Source organism: Lepisosteus platostomus, chromosome 16 (genome assembly GCF_059453375.1).
Source record: "Lepisosteus platostomus isolate fLepPlt1 chromosome 16, fLepPlt1.hap1, whole genome shotgun sequence".
Lineage (NCBI taxonomy): Eukaryota > Metazoa > Chordata > Actinopteri > Semionotiformes > Lepisosteidae > Lepisosteus > Lepisosteus platostomus.
In genome coordinates, this window is record NC_142626.1 from 12,490,023 (window position 1) to 12,499,029 (window position 9,007).

The following is a 9,007-nucleotide window of genomic DNA, read 5'->3' on the forward strand; positions in this document are numbered from 1 at the left end:
CAAAAGGGCTAAGGATCGTTATGTCTTTGAACACTGTGAAGGCTGTTGCAAGGGAACTCTCCTGAACATGGTCTGTTATGACCCCAAGTGTCTAGGGGAAAAGGGGTGTAACATTTAGGATAAATCTTTTGGAAGCAGGTGGGTTTTGGTGAGGGACTAGGAAGCGTCATAAGGGTAAGGAACTAGAGTGGTGCCAAAGAAAAGAAAATAAACAAAATGGAGCTGGCTAGGACAGTGAGGAAAAGCTAATCCGACTACAAAAGAAAACCCGAAACACAGGGTCTTCGGTGTCTTCAACACCCTAGCTAACCTGCACTGACTACCCAAAACCATACAAGACAAATGGCACTCACCCGTATTAAACTAGTGTACTAATACAAAAGCAACTAAGTGTGTAAAGTGTACCCAACAACCTAAACTAACTTTATATACAAAAGTTCACACAAAAACACAAGTGAACCAGGAAGACAAACAAGGGAAAACAAGAGTAATCAATAGGAACAGGGTACAAAGGAACACAAAGGTTGAACATGTAACACGTTAGGGCAAGGTAATGGCAAAACAAGGATGAACACACAAACAAACGAAAGTACAAAGAAACTAACAGAAAACCAACAAAACAACAAAGCCAAAGCTATACAAAAATACACACACAAAGCAAAACAAACCAACAAACGAAGCCGAAGCAATAACCAGAAGCGAAACGAAGCAATAACCAGAACCAAACGGGACCGAAGTCAAACAAAAGGCCTTTTCTTCCTGAAAGCCTCCATGTTATATAGTGAATAAAATGAATTCTGATTGGCTGAGGGCTGATTGATGATGACATCATATTGAAACAGTGGTGTGATGGTTGGCCAATGGGGAAGGGAGAACAATCAAGGGTCAGCAGTGTGGAACATAGAAAAAAACACACAGAACACACACTGGGACGTAACATGGTCACTAAAAATATTAAAGCGCTCTTTGTCATTGAGTAGCTGTGATTCAAGAAAGGGATCTGTAACACCTATCCTAGCTGTAGCCATATCACCCTGCAACTCACAACTGGCAACCCACTGAAGCTAAGCAGGTATGAGCCTGGTCAGTACCTGGATGGGAGACCTCCTGGGAACAACTAAGGTTGCTTATTTCCAATTGGCCCTTACCAATCATGGCCTCCTAATAATCCCCATCTATGAATTGGCTTCACCACTCTTGTAGTGGTTTGATGGGTTTACTGAGACAATTATTAATTGTAGCAGTACTCACGAGGTTGTTCGTTGGGACTTTTAGAAAATCAATCGTCAGAACAACTAACAACGCACACACACAGGTTCCATACACGAGATACATTTATTAATATAAATTGTGCACCAAACATATACTAGTCTGCCTGGATACGAGCGGCAGACCTTACAGTGAGGGTTATCAATATACAAGGTATATAATCTCAAAGAGATGCAAACACAAAGAGATACAATAGAGAATATATGTCAATATATATCATTTGGTTACCAAATCGCTAATCATTGTTATTACCCACTGTTACTCTAAACTCGTAAGTAAATACATTACTCATGAATTAAATTGATAACAACTTATGTTGAGGTACAATTGAATTCTCGAGACGCAATGTAGAACATGGGGTTTACTTATCCACTGTGTATGGATTTGGAATTTTCCGGCACGAACACCAAACCATCTGACAGGCTCTGTTGCAGCCTCTGTTCCAGCGGTTGTCCAATGGGCGTTGTCCCGGCGTCCTCTGGCTACCGGCCGACCAGTCAAGGTGCAGCTCAGAGTAGGACAGGCGGAGGAATCTGACTGCGGCGCTCAGGGCAGTCGTTGCTCCGAGGGGATCTACCAGCAGTCCGGCTGGCTTGTAGAAAGTCTCTATGCACAGAGTGTGACCCCAAGTCCTCACAAGTCACTCTTTTGCCTGGGAAGAAACTGGTTCGTTCCCGGTCCAGTGCTGCTTCTGAATAAGCTATTCAGGTTGTCGACGAGGGTCCAACTGTAGGCTGCCGTTGATCAAGTGGAGCATTCACATTGGTAGAATTCTGAGTACGTACGGGATCCTCGGCCTCGCACTTAGAACAAAGTCCAAGTCCCTTTGCAGACAACAGCAGTTGTCACGTGATTGTCTCTGAGGATGTGCGAAAATGGCCAAGGAGAGCCCCGATTTGAGCTTGCGCTCCCTTTTTGACCAAGACACAGATGTGTGCTGATTGGTTGAGAGTTTGGCGGGCATTGGAGACCCACGTGGTATTACCACGCCCTACCAGTCCCTGATTGGTTGATCAAGGTGAGATATAAGTCATTTACTCTTGACACTTGGGAATGCAGTCCAGATGTCCATTCGGCACTCCCTAGACAGATAGGCGCCAATGGATGACCATTGATCATGATAGCCAGGCTTAGCTAAGTGCATCCCCGTCTGGGAGCTGTTCCTTATCAAAAGAAAACATCTTAAATCACCCTGCATGAATACTTTCTCTGTGGCTGCACCACAGAGATGGAGGGTGAGATGGGGCCTCCTTTAGGAAAGCATACCAACGCTTAATTCTGTCTTATTAACAAGCATTGCCGCTACACTCTGCTCTCCTCCCCACTGATAGCTGATGTGTGGTGAGCGTTCTGGTGCACTATGGCTGCCGTCCCATCATCCAGGTAGATGTTTCACATTGGTGGTGGTAGAGGGGATCCCCATTACCTGTAAAGCGCTTTGAGTGGAGTGTACAGAAAAAGCGCTCTATAAGTGTAAGCAATTATTATCCTCAGAGGAGGTTAAGGTTTAGTTAGGAACAAGAATTTCAAAAGTACAGATGATTGTACTTTTATAGTATAGTGTATAGTGCTGCGAGCCTGGATATTTGCAATCAAATGGTTTGAACCCCCAAAAGTGTTGCACTGAAGTAGAAGAAGAGAAGATTAGGTCAAAGGAAAAGTCCTGGGTCTCCGTATTAGCAGGTTCTTATAAGATTGTTGTGTACAACAAAGGAGATACGATCTGGTTGTGTATGAAGCAGGTATTACTTTATTATGTATGCATACGGGAACCAAAGCCGATGAAGTACTGACTCAACTTATTGATACAAAAGGATGCTTTTTTATAATCACAAACAGAAAACCCACCCAAAACAGTTTCAGTACAATTCCATGCCATATATGGTGTAAAGCCAAGGCTGCTAGCCTTGGTACGTGATAAACTGTAAGAATATTCTTGGGTGCCTTTTAATTATTGTTTAAGCTGACATTATGTACTTCTAGATTTTGTTAATCATGGCTTAAGCAGATATCGGGCACTCTCAGTTCTGGTCAGGCTGCCTGAAGCTGGCTCTGCCCTCATGTTTCAGGCACATAGCAGCTCACACTTAAATTGTAGTCATTTTCCGTTATTCTAGCAGGATGGTTAGTAAAATGATGTTAGTAAATTATTTACACAGTAAAAGCAAACTATTGAAATAAGAGAAATAAATGTTTGATCCCTCACCTACAAGAATAAATAATCTCAGAGGAGATAAGGTTACATCAAAACTAAGGTTCTCTGAATAGTGAAACTTTAGGTTACAATGTCACCAGGGCTGCATGATGACAGCACCGTGGAAAAATTAGCCAGTTACAGATCATGGTATTCCCACAGTCCTTAAACTGATCACAAAAAAATGCAAATCATCAGTCATAGGGCGCAGAAATAACACTGGAATGGTGACAATCAACTTTTTTCTGCTACACAATTCTTGATTTGAATTCTACACTGTACACAGTATATTGTGATAGTTAGGGATGTTAATTCACTACTGGCTGGGACTTTCTACCACGAGAAAAACAAGCTACACAAATGTTCTCCTAGTATTCACTAAGTGCATCATAGAATTAATTTTTCAAGTTTTCAAAATCTGCAAACAAAAATCCTTAACTACCCCTCCTATAGAATCTTAATTTATTTTCAATTAAAAAAAAATCTTAATTTGTCCTCTAATCTTGCTTCAAGATCATGAACAAAACAAAAGGCTGTACTTAGCACACTCTTTTATAGGTGAAAAACAGCTGAGAGTCATTACCCAGCTACGCTGAGTTCCTTTTTCTATTTTCATTGGAACCAAGCAGAAGAACCTAGAAAACCCAACAGATAAGGTTAGAGTATATATTCCCTTTATGACCCGGCCCTACATCCTGTCACAGTATACTACGATTCTGTCTGCCTTTTTAATTACTTCATTGCACTGACTGAAAGATCTAAAAGATGCTTCAGCACACATGTCTATGTTTTATTACAAAACAACGAATCTGCTGTAGTTCAGAGTTTCCCATTTTGTTTTTATGCTTTATATTATTAATATACAGTATATATAAAGCTCTGCTCTTGTCTGCTTTATACCTGCCGTTGCTGCTTCTACAGTGTTGGCTTGTTTATGTACAGTGCATCATTCCAAAAAACATGTTTTTCACTGACTGCCTACAGTTTGTACATCAAGAATTAATCTTTTGTGAGCAAGGTGATGAACATCCTACTAAAAATCTAAATACACAATGTTCAATATGCTCTGTATGTGTATTCTAAAAAGTCGAATAGGCAAAACTAATGTTTTCTTACACTGATAATCAGCTCTACTACACCTGACCATTCAATTAGTACAGTGCATCACAGTAACATGATCTCAACTCTTCCTTTCCTCTTTTCTTGTCTCCTAAAATAATTTTCTCATATTCAAATGGAGATTAAGGGTAACAATCAGCATATTCAACCACCACTGGCTGTTGTACAGTAGTGTATGATAAAAGGTCCTTGTTGGTGCAATGAGGTAAGATAATGTAATGGACTTTCTTTAATTTTCTTATTTTTATATGGGTAATATAACTAGCTGAAGTACCACATAACTTCTGTATATTTTCTCAAAGCATTAAATGTATTTTTTCTTGTGCAAAACACCTTAAATTTTTTAATATTGATATATTGGCTGTGTGTTATGCTTAGTGCTGTACGTGAAGACGTTTTTTGTGTTAGTCTCAAAATAGCAATATCAATTATATTTTAGTTTATACAGAATAGTCAAATTTGTGGTGGATATGTTTTCACTCAGTTTATACATACAGATAATTTTAGTATAAATTTAGTTTGCATTTTATTTTTAATGATTGCATTCAGTAAGGTTGATGTGTTACTATTAATCTTAAACTGAATTTCTGTATTTGTCAGTATGGCAACACATTGTATTTAGGAAGAGCTTTGCAGGTACATTCACAACATATTTAATTATTAAATGTTATAGCTTATTCCTCTTGTAACTAAACATATCATTCATGTACACCAATATAGAGCATTTCTTGTGATGTACAGTATTACCTACTGTGTCCTAGTTTGGTTTCTGTGTTGCAGAGGAATTGATATACAGTATTTAGCAGATCACTACTGAGTTACTACAATTTACTGAATTATTCAATAGATACAGTAAACAGGTGAAAACAGTAAACAGTAAAACTGCTGAACTAAATACTGGTGATCACCTTAGAGTGGGGAAGCAGCAAAGGATCAAGTGGAGATTAAATTGTAAATGGTACTAAAGCATTTGGTCAAAGTCCAACAGATTATGGAACAGCTTCTACCTCCAAGCAATAAGACTGCTAAACAGCCAACCTGCAGCTCCTTTAGCAAATCACCCGTAATGGATACATGGACATACAGTTGTCATTGTATTCAGCATACTGCACTACTAAGACATAATGTATTGCATACATCCTGGACACATAGCAGCTCTATTTGTATTGAGTTTTGTCTGAATTTATCTTAGTCAATTTCTATTGCATTATTATCTATTATTATGTAACCTTTAATTTTGTGATTTTTATCCCCCCCAGTGAGCTCGCAGAAAAGACATTTAATTGCCAGCAACTACTGCTGCACGCTGTATTGTTGTGCATTTGATAAATCAACTTTGATTGATTGATTGATAGATTGATTGAGATTAATTCCTAAAAACAGAAGATGAAATGAGTCAAGAGAAGAAATCTGGTGGAAGAATTCAAGTGGAAACATAAAAAACAGTAATCTGAAATTGAACAGAAGGATTAGAAACGTTTAAATTGATTACGAGTGCTAGAGAATATGAAAACTTTGAAGGATAAACTTGACTTCTGATGTCTTTCTCATATAGGAATCTTTGAACCTACGTGAAAGGACACACTCATAAAGGTCTGTGTAAATTTCTTCATGAGAAAGAAATAAAGTGGCTTCAGTGTACAGTGTACTGACATGGTCCTTGAAATTGTAAAACATCTTTATTCATCTCTCACCAATGTAGATGGAAAGGCACTTTCTTACAGTACACTGTACTAGTGACAATTACATTAAATACAATGCTTTCATGCAACTATAAATATGATACTGTAAGTCACAGTACTGTATAAAACAAAATATATTTTTTTAATTACCTACAGTGCTCAGAATTCTTAGTGAATAAAAGTACTCAGATATTATTCACTACTAAGCTCATCGACTATATAATGATATAATTGACAACCTATAAAATGTTTTTCTAGCTCACAATGGCTGGGTGTCTTATAGATATTATGGAGAGCTTCTCCTCCACCACATCTGTACAACAGCTAACATTTCGCACAGTTCTCCCCCTACTTTAGAAAGGATGTTGTTTTTATTTGCTTTTTTATTAAAAAACTTTATATTACCAAAGCTCAAAAGGCTTCTGTATTTCAGTTTTCTAAAGCCTAAACACTTAAAAATTAGAAAAAATGTAATAACTTTCATGAAGAACACTGTGATTTTCAATAAAGCTGAAACAACAGAATCAGCCCTTGTAGATTACACTAAAAAAGAAAACAAGCCGTTTCCAGGAAATGAAACATTAAAGTGAAAAATAATCAAGCTGAGCAGTGACAGTAAGACAATAATAGTAGCTAACACTTATATAGCGCTTTTCTGGTAATGGGGACTCCCCTCCACCACCAATGTGCAGCATCCACCTGGATGATGCGACGGCAGCCATAGTGCACCAGAACGCTCACCACACATCAGCTATCAGTGGGGAGGAGAGCACAATAATGTAGTCAAATCATAGAAGGGGGTTATTAGGAGGCCATGATTGGCAAGGGCCAATGGGAAATTTGTCTAGGATTCCAGGGTTACTCCCCTACTCTTTTTAAGAAACCTTGGGATTTTTAATGACCACAGAGAGTCAGGACCTCAGTTTTATGTTTCTCATCCAAAGGACGGCCCCTGTTTACAGTATAGTGTCCCTGTCACTATACTGGGGCATTAGGACCCCCATGGACCGCAGGGTGAGTGTCCCCTGCTGGCCCCACTAACACCTCTTCCAGCAACAACCTTAGTTTTTCCCCAGGAGGTCTCCCATCCAGGTACTAACCAGGCTCACACCTGCTTAGCTTCAGTGGGTTGCCAGTTGTGAGTTGCAGGGTGATATGGCTGCTGGGTTATTTTAATTGTATTATTTTTTTAATAACCTGACTCAGAACTGCACTACTCTGTAATATGCTGAAAAGAGAAGAAAAGAAATACAACGTTTTGGCTTTTACCCGAAGAAGGCTCCACAGCCAAAACGTTGTGTTTCTTTTCTTCTCTTTTCAGTATGAAATAAACCTTAACTTGTTCTTTTGCAGCCTACGCATGCTGATGGAACTACCGTCTTGAACTGCTCTGTAAAATTGCCAGATGGTGGATTGAATCATTAAAGCACCATAGCTGCATGTTGTAACAGGAAATCAGCACAGTATTGAAGGTTTATTAACCCATTAATTCTTTCCTATCCTAATCATACTGTAAACATTCTGCACTAGTGACAATTTCATCAAATACAACGATTACACACAACTCTCAATAAGATCCTGCACTGTATGTCATTAGACTGTATCATACAGAATTAGCATTTTTTTCATTACATACAGTACAGTACACATAATTATTAGTAATTTTGCATAAATAGTAATTAGAAAATCATTTTATTGTAGGTTTTGATTATTAAATTGTTTTATTCATAGGGGCTTCAAAAATGTATATTTAAAAATAAATAAACATGATGCCAGATGAAAATACACTTTGATTAGTGACTTGAATGACTGTCCTGAAAAATACTTTCCTGGTGTTCTCCTCTATCCTGTTTGTCTCAGAGTTTTAGGTAGAGGAGGGAGAAAGACGATGCTGAGGTCATCCTCTGCTGCTCCCAGTCCCTGGTGTCTGAGTCCTCTCCTGTGTCCAACTGCAGCAGTGTGTCTCACAAGCCCTCCTTCTCCACAAGAGACCACAGTTCTGTCTTCACCGGGGCTTTTAAACCCTTCACAAAGACTTCTAACTCTCTCCCAGGGGAGTGAAGCTTTGTGTTGGCTGATTGTACACAGATGGCCGGTGTAATAATGCATTGATCAATTGTGCACTGTCCTTCCATAAGGCCCCCCTTGATCACAGATCCAATCAAACCTATTTGCAACCCCACACATTACCCCTCAATGGAGTGACAATTGCCTGGCACTTATGCTAAGAGCAACCTTGAACAGGGCAGAAAACAGAAAGGACATTGCATGAATCTGAATCAGCACTAAGATGTCACTGGCCCATTAATGAAACCACTATCTACATAACCTGTCACAATTGTAGTCCCTCCCCCTTAGGGGCGTTTCGGCTCATTCACATTTTAGTTGATTTTGTGCACCTGCTCCCTGTTCCAGCCTTCCTACAAAAGCCAGACACTCACTCTGTTCCGGGCTCTGAATTGGAACACGGATGCCGGAGGCTCGCCTACCACCGAGTCGCCCTACGTCCGCGGCTCGGGTGGCATTCGCCTCCTAGGTGTCCTGAACCAGCCGAGTCCGGGACCTGGAGCGTCTGGTTCTGTTCCCCCTTTTTCCCCCTGACCCTTCGCCAGATCCTGCTCCGGTTTGTAACTTTTTCTCGTCTGTCTACAACCCCTCGCCGGATCCTGCTCCGACTTTTATCTTTGTCTAGTTCATCTTGGATCGATCACTTGGCTCTGGACATCTACCTGAACGACTTCCC